We start from the raw sequence: 24,404 nt of genomic DNA, 5'->3' as shown, positions 1-24,404 counted from the left end.
CGCCTCCTCCTCCGCCGCCTCCGCCCCCGCCGCCGCCGCCGCCGCCGCGGCCCCCGGCTGCAGCTGCAAGGCCGCTCGGCAGGGCGCGGGGGTCGCCGGCCGGCCTTGGTCAGCAGCAGCAGCAGCAGCAGCAGCAGGAGCAGCGCTCTGGGGAGGGGGGCTCGCTTCTCGGGGCGCGCTCCGTGGCCGCCCCCTTCAGGGGGGGTCGTGGCCGCCCCCCAGCCCCGGCGCGTTCCGCTCGCTCCAGCGGGGCTCACCCGGCGGGGCGCGGGCCTGCGCTCCGGGCTCTTTGGCGGGGCGCGCCGGCTCCCGCTCCTCCTGCTGTCCTCTGGCGAGTGCGGACTCTGCCCGGGCGCGGGGCTCAGTCCACCTGCTAAGTGAAGGTTTCACGGCAGACAACAAAGAAAGCAGCCGTTCCTTTCTTCCTTAACCAAATTATGGATGACCAGCAACCGGACCGCTCCTTCCCTTGCCCGCTCTCTTCTCTTCTCCTCAGGAACACATTTCACTGGTTTTCCTTTAGAGTAGTAAAACTTTTTTCGTCCTTGAAGGCGTGGTGATGCTGGCTGCTCGCGTGTGCGGAGAGGAGAGGCGGGCTCCTGCTCTCCTCCTCTGGTCCTTTCGTTTCAAGTTTTGTTCTGTCCTAGGAAAACTTCTTGCGATGGTGCATTTCTCTGAAGTTGCTATTGCCGGAGCTCTTGGTTGCCTCTGAAACAAGAGTCCTTTTTCATTCTCCTCGCAACAGTCACAGTCTGATGCGACATCTTTCCTTTTGGGCAGAAATTAGGAAACAAATATAACAAGGAAAAAATTGAACAGGAGAAAAATGAGGTCGAATGGCTCTGTTACCTTGTTGCTGACGGTTGGGGTTGGTGTTTTATTTTTTTCCCAGCAGTTGTCTGGAGGAGGAGGAGGAAGAAGAGTGCATTGGTGGAGGTGGAGGTGTGTGTGTGCATATAGGGGATCCTTGGTACACAACCAACTCCAGCGGGCACGTTGCACGGCTCGTAGAGTGCACCGACGGCGCTGGCGCTGGCCGAGCCGGAGCGGAGTTGCAGCGGGAGCTCGCTCTGCGCCCTCGTTCGCGCTCTCTCTCCCTCTCTCACTTTCCCTCTCCCTCCCTCTCTCTCTCTCTCTCCCCCTCTCCCTCTCTCGCCCGCCTGCTCTCGCTGGGATCTGACAGTTCGCTCTCTGTCCCTCCCTCTCAGAGCAGGGACTGTCGAATGTTTACCCTCCGCCGCGAGCGCGCACCCACCACCACACTTTCCCAAATACAAGGAAGTCGAGCACCAGGGCCCCCGCTGATTGGCTACCCGCTGGGTGATTGGCAGGCCCAGAATGACTGGCTCAGGACGCGCGGCCCCCCTTCCGGCCGTTCCGATTGGTTGCTTTTTAATTTAGGCAGAGCGTCGTAGAAGCTGGAAATCTGTCGTCCCCCCCCACCCCCGCCCAGCCTCCCTCCCCCTCGCCACTTTCTCCTCTCCGCCCCTCCCCCGCCACCCCCTCCGCCACATCTTAACTCTTAGTGTCCGGCCGAGAGGTTGGCGTTCTCTCCGCGGCTCAGGGCGTTCGTTACTAGTCTGGGGGGGGGGGGGGGGATGAAAGGGGAGAGAAAAGGGAGGGAGGGATGGGAGAAAGGGGGGGGAGTTAGAATCAGAAGGAAAATGAAGAGGGGAAAAAAATCATGAAAAATAGCAACCTATCCACTTCACCTAGTACTGCGTTGTGTTGCCGTCCTCCCCGCCCCCCCGACCCCCATCCCAGAGATTTGTAAAGCGCGCGGCATGGATGCACCATTCACGCTAATACCTATAGGCTGATGTATCCCCAGTGGTTTCAAAGTTTCCTTTTTCCTTCACCAGCCGGCCCCCGTCTCTGTCTCGGCGGGGGTGGAAAGGGAGAGCTCGCATCGCCAAGGGCTCGGGTCGTGGCCGCGCTCCTTGGAAATCCGCCACCGCAACTTTCCGCAGCCGCTTTGCGCCGGCGGCGTCCCCCTTTGTTTAAGTTCTCGGATGCCATCATCTAGGAAACCTGCAGCCCAGGACCAGCGCGGTGCCCGCGCGTGCGAGACGGACCGCTAGCTGCCGCGGCTCGCTCTCTCCCCCACCCCCTCTCTGCCTCTCCGCTCTCCCTCCCTTCTTCCCTCCCCCCTCCTCTGGGAGTCAAGCAAGTAGCGAGCGTGTCCTTGTGTGTTTGGAGGGTGCCGGTCAGCAGAGCCCTGCGATGTATTTGAAAAGCAATCAGCTCGACCTTTCCCCATAGATCCATCGTAAGTGTATTCCACCCAATGGCTCCGGGAATTCCCACTGCAGCAGGAGCCGGCCTAAAGAACCGGGATCCACTAGCCGCGCCCTCCACCGCTTACATTGTGCGTGTGTGTATATGTGTGTGTGTGTGTGTATATTTTCCCCCCTCTATGGTTATTAGGGGTGTTTTGCTTGCTCGCTATTCTTAGACACAGTGGTGCTTTTTCTTTCTTTTCTGTTTCAGATGGGTTTGCGTAGTGGATGGGCTGGCGGCGACAAACGCTGTCTCAGCCCCAGCCAGGCTGAAAGAGTTAAGGGGGACGGGAGGGGGCGCGCGCAGGGTAGGCGGGAGAAGCGGGGGTGGGGGGACGCGGCCAAGCGGAAACGCTGCACAGAGGAACCTCAGCGAACCAAGAAAAAAGAGAAAGTGGCAACGAAAACAAGGGCAAATTGAACCCTCCTCGGGGATTTCCAATGAACTAACCCAACTCGGACATTCAATAAATACATCGTTCCTAATGAGTGTGCGTGGGCGTGCGCCCCGCACCCCTGGCTGCGGGTGCGCCAGCCCTGCGCCAGTCGCCCCCAGCCTGCTCCTGAAGCTGGCAGTCCTGAGCTCCAGCGGCGCCGCGGCGGCCCTGGAGGTAGATGCGGAGCCGCCGGTGTGCTCCGATTAAGCTGTGAACGGGGCTGCCCTCTCCCGATGAATAATTCCTCTGGCTGAACGCAGTTAGGTGAACTCAGTTAAAGCTAGAGCTCTCCAGCCCAGCCGCAAGCTACGCCTTTGCGTGATCTCAAGATTAACAGTAGACGCGTAGGATTTCTGTAGGATCTCGTCCAGCTCCTGATTGCCGGGTGAGAGATACCGCCGTAGGTAGGTTTTTAGCAAAGCCATTATTGCTAAGGTACAGATCTGAAAGGCAGCGGTAACCAAACCCCAAACACAACGGATTTTCCCCCCTCTACGTCCCCCTAACGTTCCTTTTTTATATTTATGTATGTGTATATGTATATATAAAAGATGGAACACAGATTTCATTGAATAAATCTGAGATCTCCAGGTGCAGACGTTTGAATAGTCGGTGCCAGCACCCCGTGTTTTCCTTTCCTGCCGATTTTGCTTGGATCCGGCTCAAAAACCGAGAGAGTCTCGTGGTTTTGTTTACACTGAATGGGGAGGATAGGAACAGAGCCATGGGGCCGCCTTTCATTAATATACAGTGAGGATTTTGTCTAAATTACTGCTATGAATTTCACAGTACACGCTTTCAAAGGCAGTCTCAGGTGGCCTGATGAAACGTGATAGCGCCTCTGCAAACAGATCCACTTTCTTTCTTTTCAAGGAGGGTGTGTGTGCATATGGGAAGCCCCCCAAAACGCTGTGCTCCTCGATAACAGAAATACACTTCTGTTCCGAGGTCTGTCCCCTTCGTCCTCCCCCCTTTCCGCGTACTTAGTTCTCCCGAGCTCCCCAGCCTCCCCCCCCAGCCCCACCCCATCCGCCCCCTCCCTTTGCCTAGTGTGATTGTTTTGTCTGGAAAAAAAATCCAAAGTATATAACAAGGGGAGAACAGTTAGTGCTGATTTTCATTTGCATACATTTTCATATATTTTGGTGAAAATAATAGACTGGTGGAGAGCTGGGTTTAGAGGAGTCAGTGTAAAGGGAAGACTAAGGATGCATCGGTTCTGGGGAGTTGAGAATATGCCTCCCCCCTCCTATGCACCTTTAAAAAAATAATAAAACATCTTCTTTTATTTTAAAATCTAACCCTGGAAGTTTGCTCGGTAAGTCCTTTTCATTTTCTTTACCTGTTTTCTCTCTTTCTCCTTCTCTTTTCCGGGTTATTTATGCTCTTGTAGATTTGGGAGCTTATTTTCATTGCTTGGGACTAGAGAGGGTTCACAGAGCAACTGTTTTGAAGGAAGGAAGGGAAAGTGTGCTGGGGAAGCGTAAAAAAACTCAACCCTGCTAAAATATTACATAAAAAGATGGACTCATTCCAAAGCTCCCCACTGTGAGGCATTTCACTTTTTGGGGGGTGGGGGAGGAGAGTGCTATTAATTTTAATTGTTGATTGTGTGTGTGGGGGAAGCCCTAGAAAAAATGATTATAAAGCACGCCATATTATACATATTTCTTGCTTTGGGGGTTTTTTTTCCTAGCGAATCAGAAGTGGAGGGGAAGATACCCCCTTTCTGTAGCCAGGGCTGATGTGGTGACCCGTGTGTGCTTGTCTGGGATTGTGGTGGGGGTATTTCTGATGGGAGCAGGGGGATGGGGGGAGGGCTTGGCAAAGGGAAGGCAGAGAGCCACAGTGGAAGGAAGCAGGGGAGGAAGAGGAGGCAGGAAGTCAGTGCACCCCTGGTTAATGCCGAGTCTGGGGAGCAGTCTTAGTTGCTGCCTTCCAGCTCGGTAGTGAAAGTCCATCAGAAAAGAGAGTGATCAATCAAAACTAACCAGGACATCCTACACTTTATTCCCAAAGGAAGCGGGACCTTTATTATTGAAAACTAGATTTTATTTTGTTTTCCATTTTGACAGCCAGCTTTGTACCCCCCCCTTGCCACTGTCCCTGGGTTTTGTAAAAATCGAGGGGGAACTTACTTATGAGGTGCAGTTAATTAGATAAATATGGCTGTAGGAAATAGCTAGGCCAAGGCCAAGCCTGTGTGGGCACCTTACCTTAGTGAAATAGGCTGGAGAGGATTGTAAAAGCTTCTTGGTTTTGTTCTTTTTAAAGGAAGCCGCGTCTGGTGTGATGAGGGGGTAGAATCAAATGGCTGGAATTTTATTGCACTTTTGCCTCCGGAACACCTTACAATTTAAGATTTGTAATTTCTTTGGAAACAGTTGATGCCAAATCAGTGAAATGGTTTGTAAGGAGGGAGGAAGAGGTTTCAGTTGGGGAGGGGGTAAGAATCGCCAGTTTTCCACTCCTTGTTTACGTGCTTGGCAGCGTTGCTTTTGACTGGGGTTAACTCTCTGTGCTCCATTGGACCAGATGCCATATAGAGCTGCTCCCTGAAGATCATTTGTTTCCTTGATGGGGAACATTTCTGAGCAGAGCATATTGGTTGCCATAGAGAAAGAAATAAAAGGAAGAACACTAGTCACATTAAGCTATATGTTTGTGCACTGGGCTTTAGATAAAAGGACCTTGGTTCAGCCAAAGAGAAGAAGCCAAACTAGAGATTTCTAGCGCCACTAAAACTAGCTTTATTTTGTTTTGGACTTTTACAGTTGAAACATATAAGCTAATTTTATTGGTTGTTGTTAATTTTATATGACACGGTTTACTGAACAAAATAAACTTTGGAAGTACTCAGGAGTCGCACTATTGACTTGTCAGCAGGGGGCGCACTGACTCGTCTTAGCAGGTAAAATGTAGCGGTTTGAAAAGCAAATCTGCTCCTCCAAACTTGCCAAAGGAACAAACACCCTTACCTTTCTATGCATATTCACAATGAGGAGTGAATTCATTACATAACACAGAGTTTTAAATACGAGGACCGTGACCTCTCTGTCTCCCACCCATCCCGGTCTGTGAAATGGCCCTGAAGGAAATACAGTTAAAAAAAAAAAACAAAAACACAGAAAAACAAAAAAAGCATTTGTCCATTTCTTTCAGTGAAGTGTATATAGGACTGGAAAACAGAATTGGGCTGTGAAAGCAAGAACATTTAAAAAATTATCAAGGGCATAGAATAAGTTACTTAAGCTACATTTCAGGTTGTATTTTTGGGGAAGCAAGTCAGTCAAGAGAGCAAAAATGCGTTCTAAGGTATTATCTGTTAAATAATAAACGTTCTTCAACTTGATACACGCTTTGACTTCTAAATAAAACTCAAGCTCTTGGAGATTTAGGCAAGGCATCCAGGAACCCTTTTACTCTATTTGATATTTATATGGCTACTTCAATTCTTGCTACTTCCTATAGTTGTAGAAGGATTTGGGATTTACCCTGGAAAGCCTCCTTAGGGAAAAGAAAATACAAAATAGCCATCGGTGAGAGGTAACTGTGGGCTTGAAACTTTTTAGGACAATATTACTTAACACAGTTGAAGAAAAGTTTTAGTAGAGCACAAGGTTTCTGACTCAGATTTTTAGATACTGCCAATGAAGACTGGACTTTATTGTGGCAAAGGATGAAAAAGATGTGCGGAAAACTTCCTAAAATAGTGAAGGGCAAATCCTGACCGGTTCTGAGGAATTAGTCAGTTTGTCACTAACAATTTTCCCAAGGAGATTTAGAGACCGTGACTAAGGAAGGGAAGCCATGAGTGACTGGAAGTGAGAAGCTGGCTTCCACGGTTCAGTGGTTCAACGCACCTGTGAATGTGTCACAGAGCCTGTTAGGAAGGGGGCACGTTTCATGAAAGCCCTAAAGTCCCTCTGGAAGAAGGGAAAAGACACCTTATTCTTTCAAACTCAACTCCAAGTCAACCAGGTTCCAGCCATGAGAAGTTTTTCCTTGAAACTAACTTGAAAAAGTCAAGGTTTGGATTTATAAATGGCATTTAATTCTAGGAGAGTTGAGAGATTATGGGAATAATATAAGCAAAGCAGATACTCTGAACAACATTTTAATTCATGATTTTCGAACGCGAGCTCTCACATTTGGAGTCAGGAAATATACTGTCAGGTTTGTGCTAATAAGACAAGGTGGAAATTTGAGGAAACTGTGTAATCTGAATCCAAACATTGCTTTTTCTTCAGCTCTCCGGACTTTTCAGACAAAAGACTTCTGGGGGAGATTCACGTGAACTGGACAAATGCCTCCAAGCTCTAGTTTACTTTGTGTGCCCAGGGTCGCTAAATGCATTTAAAAATTATTAAGGAGAAAGGAAACATTTTCTCTATTTAGCCAGTTTTGGGGAAAAAGCAATAATTGTACATATTTAGAGCATGGTATTTTTTTGGTTTCAGGAGATCTGTGATTGTAACTATCTTCTTGGCTGCTACTTACTTTCCTTTCTTGCAAAGGTACTTAAAGACACACACACACACACACACACACACACACATGAAAAAGAATGCTCGCTCCTTATGATATCTATAGTCTTAGGTTACCTAAAGTAAAAGAAACAGAAAATAATAATTCTGGGTAAAGCAACAAGTTAATTTGAGAACTGACATATTATAGAAATCTATAATGATTTGGAGGTGGAAACGATCAGGCTGGGTATGAATTATTTTGCTGGGCAAAACTACAGACTTTTAATTGTTGGGGATGGTGAAATTGCTTTTGCCAAACGAGAGAATGAAGAACATTACCTGGGTCAAACGTACAAAACACAAAATGGGTATTCACTCATTTGCTTCCATTTGAGAATGATAAGGTGCTCTGACACCTTAGCAGAGTAGAATCACATTTGCCATTATCATTTACAAATTAAAATGTTAAGCATACTCACAACCCACACTGTGTACCATATACAAAGGAAAGGGCTCTTCAACAGCAGCTTTTGGGTGGAAATGAGTATTTGTCGTCTTGGCAGTGGATGAGTTGTTTCTTGGTCTTGCTAAGTTTTTTTTTTTTTTTGAAGCCTGCTGATACTGCCCCCCCAGCCCAGTTCTTTGTATCACTTTGATAACTGATTTATCTGATCTGTAGGAAAGGAGCCAACACTTAGTTTTTGTTTTTGTTTTTGTTTTTTTTTTTAAGATGGGTTTGGAGGAGCAATTATAAATGCAGACACTATAAATTCTCACCCTAAATAATAAGAAGCTTTACTTCTGATGCTTTAAACTACAGGCTATTTCGGATTGTGGAATCTAAATGAAAAAGGCACAATAAGTTGGTTATCGAGTGCATGCTTTTAAAACAACCCATTTCCAAGTGTTTGCCCACTCTAGCTGCACGTATGCACCTGACAAGTCTGGTAATGAAAACTACCAATCGCTAGGGAAGCCATAGCTGACACAACGTGATGGACTATTCTTGCCTTCCCCTCTCACCTCCCCACCCCCCCAACCCACAACACAATGGTCTTCTTCGAATTTAAATTCACAGGGCTAGGTAACATAGAACCCAGCTGATTGACCAGAGTGATGATGATGATTTATTAACCAAAACATGTGGGTATGTACTAGCTAGAAAAATATTCCAAGGTCAACTTGGTGTGTGTGTGTGTGTGTGTGTGTGTGTGTGTGTGTGTGTGCGCGCGCGCGCGCATGCATTTGTGTCTGTGTTTTTAAAAACAAAACCCAGAAATATTAACTCAGCCTTGCCAGAGGGGTGGTTGGATTTTTGGAGCTTGTGGTTCTAACAGAACTGAACTCCTCTCTCCTTTGGGAACACCCTCTATCCAGACCGTTCCCTGTACATTATACAGTGTCTCCTTTCTGCCTCGGAACTGAGTAGTTTTGTGATGGGTAAGAGTCATCGTGGCACATCAAAAAACAATTCTTGCACTTTGGTGTCTCTGTATTTTATTATTAGATTTTTTTGGCATTTGAACTCAGCTATTGTCTGAGGAGCTGGGTGTAGCTTATCAGGCTGAAGGCTGCTCCTTTGGACATTTTCCCCAAATGGTGCTTAATGCAGTGCCTCTTCTGTGAATGTGGAAGTTCCCACTTCATGTCAGGCTCCCTCCTTAGGCCCACCCTGGACCCATCAGCCACGGGGGGTCTTCCAGAAAGTGTAGCTATTTTGTTCACCTTTCAAATACATTCCCAACTTTAAAATACATTATCAATGCTTATTGATATTTGATACTTCAACCACTATATGGTTTGCAGCAATATAATTTCAGCCTTATATCTGGTAAAGAGACTGACAGTAGAACTAAGTGACCTTGCTCACTGTAGCTTCATGTGCTGGGGTTTGTCCCAAGTTAAAAGTGACCTATCCCCTATTTCTTTGAAGGCTCCCCTCCTCTCAGATTTTCTGTAGGGAGCCTGCTTACTCAAGAAAGCCCAAGGGGAGGATCCCAGGCTTATAGTGATGCTTGAGAGACCTCAAATCTTCATTTAGTATTATATCAGGGTGCAAAAATCCCCATAAGTCATGGCATGTATTGTCCAAACGGCATAGGCTGTTCCCTTTATTTTTGGTTCACAACGCAAAAACGAGTAAAACTTGACTTGGACAAAAACTGACCCTTGAAGTATCCTAAGTTGGAAAACACTACAATTTCCTTGCAGGGGTCTGCAGGCGATTCCTTGCCAGGGTTATAAAGTCCGATTGGAACTTTCCCTAGAAACTAGGTTTGCATTGGGGGACACCAAGACTCGAGGGCTCCATTGCAGAGCGGAGAGATCTCGCACCCCCCTCCCCGCCCCGGCCCCCCATTTGCGGCTGTCAGAAGTGACTTCTCCCGGATAGGTGGCGACTTGTGGGGGCCCCAGGGCCAAGCTCTGCTTCCTTAGACTGCCTTTTATTTTTTTTAGATCACAGTGTGCCTAATAAAATTAAGAGGATCCCGTTACTCCCCTTTCTCCCTAAGCACTGCCCGGTAAGGTCTTTCAAACTGTCGTTTGGACGCCCACAGCGGCTTTCAGAAGTCAAATTAGCATTGCTTTTCTATGGAAAAGAAAAATGGAAAGAGATTTAAAAAAAAAAAAAGAGGCAAAGGCAAAGAGGTAAAAGGAGTAAGGTGGAGAAAAAAGGGAGATTGGGGACCGAAAGGGACAAGAGAGAGGGAAATAGGGGTGCGGGACAGCGAAGAGGTGAACGCTGAGTCACCCTAACAGGTCATTGGGTACGCAGGAGCAAGAGGGAGCAGCTCAGGGAAAACAGGGTGCAAATCGCTCCCCACCTTCCAGGCCTCCTTCCCGCTCCGCCGCAGGAGCGCAGACTTGGAGCTCGCGCCGCCCGCCTGCCTTTGTCACTGGCTTGGTGCGCGTCCGCGGGCTCCCGCGGTGGGCTTTGTTCTGGCGGAGCAGGGCCAGGACCCCTTCGCACCGCCGCATCCCCGCCCTCCCCGAGCTGGGGACAGTGGGGGTGGGGAGGGGGCGTAAGGGAAGGGGACCCGAGAAGCAGCAGCGGGCGCCTCCGAGCCTGGGATTTCTTTCCTTCGCTCCTTTCCGTAATTGAGCTGTTGTTCTCCCTTCGGGAGGGGGCCAGGGCTGCGCGGGAGGAGGGAGAGCGGAAAGGGGGCGCCCGTTCTCAACCCTAAGCAAGGGTGAGGTGCAGCTCTTCGTGCCTGCGTCCGCAGATTTGTATGGTATGCATGTATGCATGGGTGGATGGAAACATGCATGTATGCATGAGGAGAACCACTGGATGTGATCCCACATTCTAGGTTTCTAGCCGAGGTTTTGGCAGCTGCAGGGCACCTCAGGTCGGTGCCTGGTTATCTCCTAAGATCTGCTCTCGAGGTGTTTTGGGGCCGCGGGTGGGCGCTGTGGACGCGCCCTGGGTCCGGGGACTGCCCACGGAGAGCGCGCAGATCCCTGTGGCGGAGGCCTGAGGCGGGTGACAAAGAGGCAGACACTGGGCGCAGAGGGCAGGCGCGCACATGCACCCACGCGCGCACCCCACCCAGAGTCCCTCCCCATGAGCCCCCCCGCGCCTCGATGCCCAGGGCTTTGCGTCTGGAAAGTTCGCTCCTTGCAGAGGCCGCTGCCTTCTCTCACCATTGCATTTAGCAAAAGGCGTTTGAACGTGTGTGTCACCCTCTCCCCAGCCACCCCCAAAGGTGTGGGCAGATTGCAAGAGTTACTGCTCTGTTATTGTTTGTCAAACAGGCCCTTTCTCTTGGGAGAGGGGCGAGGGGCATGTGGCGGATCCCGGGCCAGGATTACATTAATCAAAGCATTATTTCCCCAGAGAAGTGAAGCACAAATGAGAGTAAATCCTAATAAAATTGGATCGCGGAGAAATGGTACGCTTTAAGTAATCTGTACTGCCTGATAAAAATCTCACACTTATAAGATGTGGGTCTTTAAAAAAAAAATTCGCACACCTCTGGCCTTGGCTTGGCTGCTGGGTCGCGATCAGGACGGGGGACAGTTACTATCCAAAGCTCAGCTGAACTTCTGGAATGAGAAAGGGACGTGGACACCCCAGAGTTCGAGGTTTCACAAAGTCAGGTTTACTCCAAGGGCACTTTTGACCCTGGGCACCCCGTGGGGTGTGTGCAGAGTCCCCGGGACGGATCAAGCCTCTTCCTCGGTGGCCCGTGAGGACTCGAACTCTGTACCTCTGGGAGCGTGGCCCCTATTCTCCTCCCTTCCAGCGATGCTGCAGGGTGGGCAAGTCCCGGGGGTGGGGGGTGGGGGCGCAGAGCCCCGTCGAGCGGGAAGGCGGGCGCGGCGCCGGCAGCCGAATCCCGGGTCTCCCGGTTCCCCCAGCCCAGGACCCGCCGCATCCGCGCTCGGCCAGGGAAGGGGCGTGCATTTGAGGTGACTACTGGGGAAGCCAAGGGCGCAGCTCGAGGGCCAGACTTCTGGTACTTTCGGGTCGTCCCAGCCAGGAAGCTAGGCTCGAACTCGATCCGCCTTCGTTCCCCGAGTGGTGGGAAACTTTGCGACGCTTTGCGCGGCTGTGCGAGGAGAGAAAAGAAAGGCTCTGCCTCCCAACTCCACAGTAAGGACTGAGCCAAGCCAAGCCAAGCAGCCAGGTGGCAAACTCCCCCTGCCAGCTCGTGGCTTCCTCCAGCCGCGGAGACCGGACAGCGGGCTGCGACGCCCCGCGGCCTCTCGTTGGTGACAGCGTGCAATCACTCAGTCCGGCGGCGGGTGAGCCCCGGCCTCAGGACGCCGCCCGACCTTTTCCGCGAGGCGCGCGGGAAACCCGCTTCTGTCCGGGTCCTCCGCCCGGCCCCTCCTCTGCGCGGGGAGGGTGGCTGCTGGTTCCCCCCCGCCCCGCCCCGCCCCGCCCTGCCCTCTCCGGGGCGCCAACGCGCGGCGCCCCCTGCAGGCCAGCGCCGGGAGGAGCCAGCGCGCCGCTCGCGGGGGCGTCCGGACCGCGTGGGTTCCCCGCGCTACCCACCGCTACGCCCACACGCGCGCGCACACGCGGCGCCACCGCCTCCTTCGAACACCTCCTCCCCGCGGCGGAGGCGCGGCGGAGGCGCGGCGGGGCGGGGCGGGAGGAGGGAGCGAGGGGCACGCAGGGAGGCGCGGGGAGGGAGGGCGGCGGCGACACCACCCTTCACGGCCTGCTCCCGCCTCCTGTCCGGTCTGCGCCGGACAGCCCCCGCTTGTGCCGGCGGCCCGCGCGCCTCGTTCCGGGCCCGCGCGGTGCGCTCGCGGGGGTCAGCGCGGGGTCGGGCCCCTTCCCCTCCGGCGAGCCCGCCTCGGAGGGGCTTCCTCCTCAGCAGTCCGGCGAGCGGAAAGGCTTGGAGCGATGTGCGGGTGCGAGTGTGTGCGTGTGCGAGGGCGTGCGTGTGAGTGCGGTGCGCGCGCAGGGCAGGGCAGGAGGCGGTACGGGATGGGATGCTCCTGTGCAAGCGTAACATTCTCAGCCTTGAGATCTAAATCTGCAAGCCTGGAGTTCACCCACAACCCCCCCTTCCCAACACACACCCCATCTCTGCACGTGCGTCTCCTTCTTTTGCCTTCGTCGCGTCTGATTCCCAAAGAGATCCCTCTTGTGGTCCGGGGATATTCATGGACGCCCCGACTCACGTGAGCGAGGGTAAGACTGAAAGGGACAATGTTCGCTGAGAAATGCCACCGAGAGCATTTCCATCATCCAGCCTGCTCTGAAGACTGGATTTCACTCACCGGGAAGCCACGGTTCAGGGGCTTGTGTATCTGCTTCCTCTCTGTCTTAGTCTTAAAAACTGCTTGGAGGTTGTTTTTATTTTTGGACGCTTAGGGAGGAGGTAGCAATCAATTGAAAATCACATTCTGGCTGTCTCTTTAGCTGACTAGTTGTGCTCCTGTTATGTGCCACTGTCCTCAGCCCCTTTCCAGTTTACTGGCTCCTTTCCAGTGATGGACAATTTTGGGGGGAACTGAAGACACCCACACCTTTTCAGTTCTAAAATAATGACTCCCCTTTCCTCCAGTCTGTGATTTCCATAATTTCATACAAAACAGGGCTGTCAGTTATCTCTCATTACAGGAGAGAAAAGCAGACTAGCAGAAGAAAACTTGGGCCAGATGCAATCCCTCCTTCTTAAAACATTAACCAGTCCCATCCAGATTGTTCAACTCTTAAAGGGAAGACAGGGCAGAGAGAATTCAGAAAAAGGCTAAATATTCTCTCCATTACTGAGAATATGAACCCAAACTGTATTTTAATAGCGTGAGATTCAGAGGACCCTAAGGAGAAACTTTATAAATACTTTTTAATTGTCCTCTTTTTGCCCCCATGTTTGCATCTGAGTATTTTCAGTAATTTGGAGATACCAGTGGCACATATGTATTTTTTTATTTCTTGTTAGGTGTTTTTCCTATTCACCACAATTCTTTATAAGACCTCCTGTCCTGGAGAAAGGCTGTAAGTGAAATTTACAGATGCTCACCTCAAGAGACCTAAGCAGCTAATATCTTGATAGAATTTCAGTTATTCCTTTTCACCGGTTAATTTATAGATGGCTAAATTTTAATAATGAACGTTAATGGTGAGAAGTTAATGTTTAATGAGATGAGTTTTTGTTTTTGGAAAATCAGAATTTAGCTTTTCTTTGAATTATTTATCAAGCTGCTTGCCCATAGGCTTTCCTAAGAGAAGGGGAAGGTGCAGGGGAGGCTATCACTAATTTATTTAAAGCTTATGTTGACATACGATTATACAACTAGCCTTTTGGAAAACAGTAAATATCTAAACCATGTCTATAAACACCCACCTTTGGGACTGTGAAAAAAAGGAGAAGCTAATTACTTCCATAGAAAACAGCACTCAGTTAACAGTTAACTAAAATATTGTTTGGCAATCCTTAGAAGCTCCTCCTCCTCCTTCAGTATAGTACCCTTTGGTAATATACACATATTTATACATGATGTAAATATACATATGCACATGGGTAGATGTTTATGTACATAACATAACAACATATATACATACCCCAACTGAATGCATTTGCATATAACATGTCCATGTGTAATATAGCAAACTTCTACGATTAACAATACGTTCTATAACAGATAGTCTTAAAATAGCTGGGAGAGTGAGTAAATTGTATTCCTATTGAAAAAATGTTCAAAATTTATTTTTAAATCTGAATTGAGCTAACTGTAGATGACCCCACAGAAATCAGTAAATAATACATGCATAGTATTAATATTTTAAGCACACCCCATTTAAAAGTACTACGAACTTAAAATAACTTGTCTTATGTAGAATAAAAAGGCATTGTACCTTAGAATGCACATTTAAAATAGAAATAGTCTATCTAAATTCAGGTATTTTTTTTCCCCCTGCAAATTAAATACTGTTGCTTTAGAACAAAAATTAAATTCTGGAAGCAATGAAAAAGAGCATTAATTTTATTTTCCATTCTACTGTAAAGAAAACATTTTTAAGTATTTTAATTTTATGGGCCTTTATATCATCAAAAGACTTTCAGTAGTCTAGTGATAATTCAGAGTATAAACAGGAAATTTGAAGCATATATTTATACTTGAAATGATTTGTATAACATGGGATGACATGTTACCTATTTGCTTCTTGTTAGATAATATTCTGAATCTTGGTATTTTCAAAGGTTTTTTTTTCTTAAAATAAGAATTACAGTTAAAATAAATACATTGGCAAGAATCCAAATACACTTTTGTGCCTTGTGCCGAGCAAATGTAAAGAAGTGTTATATCTGAATGTTATGCTTTAAAAGCTATTTGTCCTAGTTAATAAAGGAATCAAAATGATAAAGTTTTAAAACTTTCTTGAAGACCGTGATAGGAAGAGCTTTCTCACATAAGCTTTCTCACATAATGAGAGTTGCTTTTACTGATACTGTAAAATATTATTTTGGTTTTTCTATGTTTATTTAAATGTATATTTCTTTCCTGAAAAACATATTTATGGTGGTGTTCCCTCATGTAATTTGTCACTTATTTATTTCAGAGAGAGTATTTCAAAGACTGATAACTCCTCAGTAGTATCTAAATATTAGCCGTGAGCTTGTGAAAACAAAAATCAATTTAGTAAGCTGCTTTCCCAGGTTTGTTTCTTAATCTCTTTATTAAAAAGTTTGAAGTCAAAATGATGAAAATACCACAAAGTGAAAATTTTTTAAAAAGGAATATTGCTTGGAAAGAGGCAAAAAACATCTTACGCTAGATGGGGTTTTGAAATCAACTGCAAAAATAAGTTAGTCTTTTATTTTAGAAAGTTTTCTGTGTGATGGTGTGGCATGATATGAGTAGACACAGGCTATGTAACTATTTTAAAATGTGCAACATTCATTCAAAAATTTGGACCAAGAGTCATTCACTACCAAAATGTAAAAGAATCTTTTCTGTCGATTTAATTAATGAAGTGGGTAAAGGACTATTTTAGTAGGCTCAAGTTACACATATAGAAAGATTTGTCAGAATAAATACTTTGGCATTCTGGGGCCTAACAGCAGACAGAACTATAATATAGCAAATAAAACACCCCAGACTGTAGGCATCCAAGATTCAATTTTATTAAAAAATTTGGCAGTTAAAGAAAAGAAAGAAAAATGCTTATTAAATCAGGGCAACTATAAAATGTTGACAGATCTTAAGTTTCATATCCAATGAGGCTCTTAGGAAACAGCTAAGATGTTGGTGGACTACAAGTTATTCTGTCAAACCATTTTTCCTAGCGACTTACCTTTTCAATCCCCTCGAATTTAAACTCCCAACTTCATAGACTAATCATTTTCTCTCTCCCTCCCCCCCCTTTCCCTCTCTCTTTCTCCTTCCCAAGCCTGTAAGCATTTGGGTGAAGCTAATTCAGTAAAGGTTCAGAGAGACACCCAAGAGGGATTTCAGGTAGTCAGCCTCAATGTTTAGACATTTACCAATGACACACATTGAGGGGAGATGTATCTGTATTCTCTCAAAACATTTATTTATTTTTTTCCTCATCCAACTACCAGCGTCTTTTAAAGAGAGAACCAGGCGAAGTCTACCGAAGGCAAAATAAATCAGAGAGTTGAATTAATTATCTGGAGAATTCAGGCTGCTCTCCCTTCTGCCTTAGCTATTAAGAAAAAAAGAGAGAAGACATAGCGAAATTTCAACAATCTAGATTGGCTATCTGTAGTGATTAAATTTGTAAGATGACAGCGAATTCTGTGAGATACTGCTTGATTCTTCATTCTGCCAGTGTAATGAGAATGGAACACACACCTGAATGGATCTCCGGATGAATATTTACCAGATTCAAATAGAAAGTGTTGAGGGGCCTGACTTGCCAGGTTTGGCTGAGTGCATTGATTGGATAATTGTTCACCTTTCTAGTTAGCCCCATGAGAGGAGACACATACACATATTATAAAATATTTTAAATTAATGTTAAATAGTCCAACTGGGATCACTAAAGTTATTTACATCTAGCAATGGATTAAAATGTTAGCATTATACATGTAATGAACTAGAATTTTAGTCTCCTCGTCTGCTCTGACTTGGAAACATTTGCTGAACACATTTTCAAGGATCTTGTAGGGAGGGCAATTTTCTCAGTGTAATTTGAAAGGTGGTCTCCTTTTACTTTCTTACTTTACTTTTTCGGGGGGGAGATGGGGGACAAAAAATTGAGAAAATACGAGAGGGCAGTGTTACATATTGTAGGTGGTAATTAGGCCCACAGACTATTTTAAAGTAGTCTTTGGTAGAGTAGGCTAAGATTGAGTATGATTTGGGCTTAATCTAAAGATCGTTAATAAACTAATTACTGGTAATTTTAAAAAAAGATACCTGGTTGCAAATATGATTTTAAAAATAGCATCTAAGAATCTCTATTAATAAGCTTTGCTTTCTCAAAAAATTCTGGAAAATTGTCACTACATTTTGCATTCATGTAATTAAACACGCTTAAGTATTGTTCTAACACATAAAGCATGAATACTCCATGAACAAATAAAAATGTAGGCTAGATAAAAATAAAATATTGCTGATTTCATATTTGGTATAACTTCAGGAGGGAGTGGTCAGGTAAAAATTATGGGTTAGTTATGCTTTACATTTATTCATAAAGTTTTATTACCCTTACCAAAATGATATTCTCTGGATTACTCCTAGAAAAATGAGATCATCTTTTGAAATTTTTAATGATTCCTATTTCTAGATGCACATAAAGATGGGGAAATACTTAATAGTTTTCATGTTTGCTTGCTCGGAAATTAAACATACAGAAAGATTTAGCGAGTAAATGAATGATGCTTAATAGCTGGGCAGTTAGACCTAAGATTGTACTTTTGTTGTTTACAGCTATTAGTCATCGTACCCTATTTTGTTCCCTTGAGCCTCAAGAACTTATATAATGTGAAATTATTACTAATATTATACTAATTATTCCTCACCTCAGACCCTTTTCAATGAAGTGAGGCTATCCAGTAAAGATTTATGGCCAAACAGGATGATGAACTTACTATTAGGGAGCTCTCCTGTCATAAGAATTTGGAAGATTTTTTGGAAATAATACCTATAGGGACATTTATTTTGCTTCTTTCCTTTCTCATTTAAGAGTTAGGGCCCAATGCTCCATGTTGGCCGTTGATCACAGTGGAGGCTGTTGTGAGGTAGGCATGTAATTTCTTTATCTTTCACCTGCAAATTACACACATTATTTTGCAGCTCAAAATAAGCATTCCCAATGAGTTGCATTCAGTAAATGTCTTTCACGGCATTAGTACAGAACTGAGGTACAAAAGAATATTAATCTAATACATTCCAAAATTCAAATACTTGTGATTAATAAGCATTATTATCTATAAATAAGGCCCTAATGATACTTTGGCAGTGTTGTAAACACAAGAATCAGAGGCAATTATTGTCATTATTGTTCAGCAAGTACTTGCCATGAATACCAAATGGGTTTTACTGTCCAGCTACTTGGCAAAGAAAGGTTCCTATAAAGAAACAGATGTTGGCCAATCAGGACTGGCTACTATTAACGGCCCTTAGCCCAAAATGCAGAGTCTTTAAATAAAGGAAAAAAAACCTCAAGACATCAAAACAGTTTTGTTGTGATTTAAAAAAAAAAATGCCCTTTTATAATCAATATAAAAGCACCTTGAAAATAATGCTGTTTTCCAATACTGACTTTGGTGAATTGGATGCATTAGCAACCATTATGCTAGCCGGAAGTAAAGGTCTCATTTGTGAGGCTCTAGACCCAGTGGGATGAGGTGCCCTTGAAGAAAAATCAGTGGACAACAGAAAATAAATTGCAACAACATGAATAACCCTTCAAAGAGCACAGGCATGGCAGTATTTCTCTTTTCCCCTTCCTCAGGTTACACAGAGCTCATTCCCTCACTCTTCTCTGTTAAACAGGACCAGCACACCAGGCCTAGCTCCAACACGTGTGTGTGTGTGTGTGTGTGTGTGTGTGTGTGTGTGTGTGTGTGTGTGTTGGGCGGGGGTGCGGGGCTGCTGCAGTATGAGTTGAGCAAATTCCTCACGCTCACAGAGGAGTCCACACAGGCCCCTTGCCATACATTTTCGCTCTGCACTCTGGGTCCTACAAGCCAATGCAGGACCAGCTTTGGCTGTGCCAATTAGCTGATTTTAGCTTGCAGTCTTACTAAATTCAAAGGCACTGGGTAACAGCAAGATTAGTTTTTGTGGAGGAACAAACAAACAAAAGTTCTGTATACATTTTCCCAAGGGATAGATGCATTAAGCGTTGAATATAGATTTATTGTCTATTTTAAAGTTTACCTGGGCCAAGCTGCTTTAAAGATGTTATGGGTCTGTACGGCGGGGATTGAGAAAGCATTCAGTTGGTTCCCCATGGCACTGGAGAAACTTCGAGAAGAGTGGGGTGGTTGTGGGGTAGGTGATGTTTCGAAGAAGCAACGTGTTTGTCAACCATTGTCACTGGCTCTCAGTTTTAGTGTGAGCATGTTGTTTGTGGAAAATGCATGATGAGATGGGGCACTAGCCCACTGGAGGTGAGTGAGAGTGTTTTGTACGTACTCTCCTCTCCCCGAAGCCCCCAAAAGACACCTCTTTATCAGCATTTCCAGTTTGATGGGATTTTTCCCTTCTTGCCCTCAGGAAACTGAAACAAGGGATTCCACTGTTCTCACAATAAACTGGATGGGGAACCAGGGAGAGTGTCAACCTATGAGATTTTCCTCTGGCTCCTACTGAGAATGTTCTTGCCACCCTTAGCCCTTAGCCTGGACTTTTGTCATGGGAGGAAGGTTGCCATGCTCCGGGATGCAGGTGGCTGGACTCCAAAGCCGTTATTGACAAGAGGTCCTCTCTTCTATTTTCAGTTCCTCTAAATGGGCTGGAGGGAGAATGGTCCACCAGAATTCAGCAGCCTGTGCTCACTCTCTGAGTGAGCAGCAATAATAATAATGACCCAATTTTACTAAGGACTTAACCTGTGCCTAATGGGCGTTGTCCTACTTAAGCCTCTAAGTGCCTATTTGTATTCAGATTTGCCAGAGGAGCTGAGGGAGGCATCTAGGGGGTCTGAATCACCTGTCCAAGGTCACGTGCTGGTGGTACCCCATTTTGGTCCTGTCTCTTAGAGACAGTGTGTTTCTAACAGCAGTGCTTTACTGCTGTCCAAATTCTGGGGGACCCTGCTGCTTTCTCCCCTTCTTGGAGCTCCCCAGATGTCCGCACTGGCAAAGCAGTCCTGGGACATTTGTGAGTGCAGCTGACCCCCCCCCGACAGGCTCATATCAAAACAAGGCTGGTCAAGGCTCTTAAGGCCACCTAACTCAGCCACATCTCCCCAGCCCTGTGTGGTATGGGAACAGAATAAGGCTCAGCCTATTAACCTGGAATGATTATCACAATTTGGTTTGGATGGCCCACTTCCACTGAAGTATAAGCAAGTTATGATGAGGGTCTCAGAAAGTGCATGTGTGTCTATCTGTAAATTCCTGCGCTGGATATACATACAGTGATGTGTCAGTTTCTCTGTGTATGAACACCCCGGGGAAGAAAATAACCCGCTGATGGGAGGCACCGTACCCATACACGAAGTTGACTATGACTCTGGAGATCGTCTCTGCTTCCAGGCTGATGGAGGAGCTCACGGGCCTGTTTTGGCTGGTCTGTTCCTCACTGTGCACAGCTTATGGACACCTTCGCAGGGAGTGAGTGGATGCCTCGAAGCCACAGGCAGAACCCGTGTCTTAAGCTTCCTCACTGGTCTTGGCATCATTTGGGAGACAGTGGAGCTGTTTCAGATGAGCCTGGGATAAATCAGGGGGGCTGAACTCTGTGCCCCCCTCCCCCACCAAGGGAGTGCTGTGACTCTGGGCATTATTCCTCATTACACTGACCAGGGAGCAGAGTGTGCAAACTCTGGTTCCTGGCGGGAGGGAAATGCGTGCTTTTGCCTGGGGTCTAAAAGGAAGTACAGTCCGTGGAACTTTGAGCAACACCCGTGCTCTACTCACAGCGACAGTGACATAAAGGTTGAATAAAACCTCAATGATGATTTCGTCCTAAATGAAATCTTCACTGGCCCCCAAAGGGCAAAATGTTATCTGTAAAGGTTAGAGTGCAAAGGTTACTTGGCTTTTGGAAAATGACTTTCACCAATTAATTAATTAGCTATTAATTAGTTAATATTCTGTCTCATTCCAAGAGAATTTGACGCAATTTATAAAAATACACGACAGGCAGAAACTAAGGTTGGAAAAATGAGCCAGGGGAAAGGCAGCATAAACTAATGTGTACCCTCAAATTCTGTGCTCTGCTTAGAGATGCTGGAAAGTCACATAAAATGACACGAGATAGCATTTGCTTTCTCCATAGCAAAAAAATAGAAAAAAAAAAAAGCTATCGATCTATGTTAACTTTTATTTGAAAAGACACTGCTTTCAAGATGAACTACCCATTACATATGACTAGAATATATTTCCTAAACATCTTTGCTATATTTAACCTCAAAGACGGTGTTCTAAGAGAAATTTACTACGATGGTTTTTGTATTCAAAACAAAAAAGAGAATCTTGAGTCCATTCGAAATTTATATTGGAGAAATAGCATTATGATGCTCTTTGGCAACTTCTAAGGTTAGCAGTTGGCATTTTACTTCCTATATTTACTTCCCATAAGATAATTTGACAGTTCACATGTCTGCTTCTTCCCAGTGAGTCCCAGGAAATCAGTGAATGATACATGTTTTTACTGTTTCTTTTGTTTTTTTTTTTGTTGTTGTTGTTGTTGTTTGTTTGTTTAGGTAGTCAAGAGGTAGATAGTAGAAAGAGCTCAGTGAAGCTCCTTAGATTTAGGGGTATCTCAATTCATGCACTAAGCCACAGCTAGTTTAGTGATTTGGTTGCCTCATGTAACTCTTTTGCTCTCTGATTTCTCATCTGTTAAATCAGGGTAAGGGATTTAGTTGGTCTTTAGCTGCCTTTTCTAAAGTCATAAAATTCTGTTGTTTTGAATTTTCTGTCATCTAGAGAATCCATTAATGTAAGCATGATTTTTAAATATCTAGTTATATTTCAACTGCTATAGAACTTGCATGTAAAGAAGAATATAGGACATTCTATTATGTGGTGTAAATCAATAAAATGAAAATGTATCCATTGACAACGTTTGTATTTTCACCTATTACATAGCTGTGCCATCTCTTTGAATACAATACACTTCTATGCCCCATTAAAGCATGCTTGACATAACTTTCAACTACTTGCAAATGCTGAGAAGTTGAAAAACATAACATTTACAAAAGATACATCTGGTGCATATTTATACGACTTGGAATAAGGAATCATTTAAATACTGCTGAGCCATCTCCATATTAGGAGAAAAGATATTCCATGTCCATATGTGAAATCGGTAGTAAAATACATGTAGGTTTAAATTTCTCTTATGCATTTTTTTTTACTTGACACATGTTAAAAATATGGAAATATTGATCAGGGCTTAATTCATCTATTTGAGCTGCTGCGATTGCTTTTCCCTTGAATTTATAGATCACATCATTAAGTCTAGTTTATATTCTAGAGGAGATGAGCTTTGAAAGGGGTTAAAAGTAGCACTTTCTACTCAGAAAAGTTGCTTCTTCAGGTGCAGGAATTGTTAATCTGGGGATCACGGACAAGTTCAACATCCAGAGATAAGCTTCAGGGCTCTCTGAACCTCCTGGATTTATATGCAAACATTTGTGTGTGTATATTTGCATACGTTTTTTTTTTCCCCCTGGTAAAAGCCTAACTCACAATAGTATCTTACTTACTTTTTTTAAAGATTTTATTTATTTATTTGAGAGAGAGAATGAGATAGAATGAGCATGAGAGGGGGGAGGGTCAGAGGGAGAAGCAGACTCCCTGCTGAGCAGGGAGCCCGATGCGGGACTCGATCCCGGGACTCCAGGATCATGACCTGAGCCGAGGCAGTCACTTAACGAACTGAGCCACCCAGGCGCCCCGTAACTCATAATAGTATCTTAAAGAGGTTTATGATCCTGGTATAGTGGAAAGACTTGATATCCTAAGAAATACTTGGGGTTACCTCTTAACTAGTTGTTTAACCTACCTTCCGTGGCCACCTGTCTGCAGGTCTTATGTGTAAAATAAAAGGGTTGCACTAGATAATTTCGGATGCCCTTTTCAGCACCTGTATTCTGTAGTTCTAAGTGGGAGACTTACCTCCATCTACCTAAATACTTAAGCTCTAATGCTATCAGAATTTGTTCTACCCCGTGCATTTATTTTTAGGTTGTTACTGTGGAGGTTCTGGGTGGAGTAAAGGTGAGTTATGCTGAACAGTATGCAGGGCTGCATACATATCAAGTTGGGAAAAAAGGACACCTAAATTGTACAGCTTTTCTAGAATGCCATGTGGTAGAGCATATGAAATATAACTTGTACCCTCCAGCTCACACACACTTTAATTAATGTTATGGGCTGTGCTTTAAACGGAGAGAAGTGAGAAAACCAAGGTTAAGGACGCTCTGTTCTTTACTATGTAGAAGGAAAAAAGAGACAGCTATGTAAATTAAGGATTTAGTATCTCCTTGTCAATTTCTTATCTGTTGTCAGTTTGAATGATTTCTAAATCAGAAGAATGCTGAAGATCTGTTTTCCCATCAATTTTGAGCCTAAGGAATTTGGAGCTGGAGTTCTGAGCCAGGAAACCGTCCTGTTTTGAATTCAGAGGCTCTACTGCTGAGCACAGATGCCAGGCTGATGATAAATTCCAAAAGGTTCAGCTTGATATTTCAACCCCAGAGGTCAGAGAGGATTCTTGGAGTGGGCAAAGGGAGTAGCAGGGAATCTGCAGTTGCAGCACTTGGGAGAAGAGCAGCTCAAGCAGGTTTGGGTGACATGGCCCACTAGGAGAGACCCACCTTTCCTAAGTGGAATACCGCAGTGGGCACTGCTGGCCTCAAGCTAGAAGGCGTCTCTACATTTTTATATATTTGACTTGGTGTATCTCCAACATCTAGAAGGCTTTCTAAATTTCTCACTTTACAGTTAGTTATTATGATGTTTCACAGGCCAAACCTCCAAAACTGATGTGATCTATTGTGCAAAATTTCTTAATTTGAGAGGTATTGATTGGGCAGATTCTCCCGTTATTATTTTTTTGAGCCCGTAAGATCAGTCATATCAGTGTGGCAGCTGTGTGTGCGGACTAACTCCACAGGCATACCACAAACCAGATTCCAACCTCGGAGGCAAGCGCTGACTCCCACCTTTCTATCCTTGTCTCTTTCCCCAGATATTTTTCTCTATTGCAGATCTACTAAAACTCTTTCGGTATAGCAAGAAGTGATAACTTTTTCTGAGTTCAAAGCCCCATGGAGACTATTTTTCAGGGAGGATGGCTTGAAAGTGTCCTGTAGAACCGAGACGGCTGCAGTCATGAACTTCATATGAAGTCCGATTTAGCTCATATGCATTATGATGTATCCTGATGACACTAGGAAACCAGAGATTTATTTATTATTAATTCGTATTTCAAATGGTTGACAGAACTTTTCACGACCAATTGAAATGACAAAAAAAGACACGATTAAGGATTGAAATATCACAGACCAAATTTCGACGGGGAAGGAAACAAAAAAAAATTTTTTTTTCTAAAGGACTATAACTCTAAAGCTCCAAAGCATTGTCCAAACCAGAAATACATCC

The 24,404-nt window shown here is 45.4% G+C and overlaps 2 long non-coding RNA genes across 8 annotated transcripts in view; one reads left to right on the top strand and one right to left on the bottom strand.

Annotated features, from left to right (window-relative positions):
* Positions 1-12: 12 nt before the first annotated feature.
* Positions 13-2,099, bottom strand: LOC113938007. The gene is made up of 3 exons (XR_003524784.1): positions 1,810-2,099; positions 1,521-1,580; positions 13-899 (listed from the first exon to the last, which is right to left on the bottom strand). It is a non-coding gene; the product is annotated as an uncharacterized LOC113938007 (long non-coding RNA).
* An 82-nt stretch (positions 2,100-2,181) lies between these two features.
* The window catches only part of LOC113936919, a 121,772-nt gene continuing 99,549 nt past the window's right edge, over positions 2,182-24,404 (top strand). For 5 of the 7 annotated variants that reach the window (XR_003524421.2, XR_003524417.2, XR_003524415.2 and 2 more), the window contains exon 1: positions 2,909-3,120. This is a non-coding gene — a long non-coding RNA (uncharacterized LOC113936919). Of the gene's footprint in view, positions 2,270-2,908; positions 3,121-3,910; positions 4,035-24,404 lie in introns of those variants that run through there. The other 2 variants (XR_003524419.2, XR_003524416.2) reach the window with 2 other exon arrangements.

This window comes from Zalophus californianus, chromosome 8, assembly GCF_009762305.2.
Source record: "Zalophus californianus isolate mZalCal1 chromosome 8, mZalCal1.pri.v2, whole genome shotgun sequence".
NCBI classification, from domain to species: domain Eukaryota; kingdom Metazoa; phylum Chordata; class Mammalia; order Carnivora; family Otariidae; genus Zalophus; species Zalophus californianus.
The sequence above is the reverse complement of the archived record's forward strand: the minus strand, read 5'-3'. Positions and strand labels throughout refer to the sequence as shown.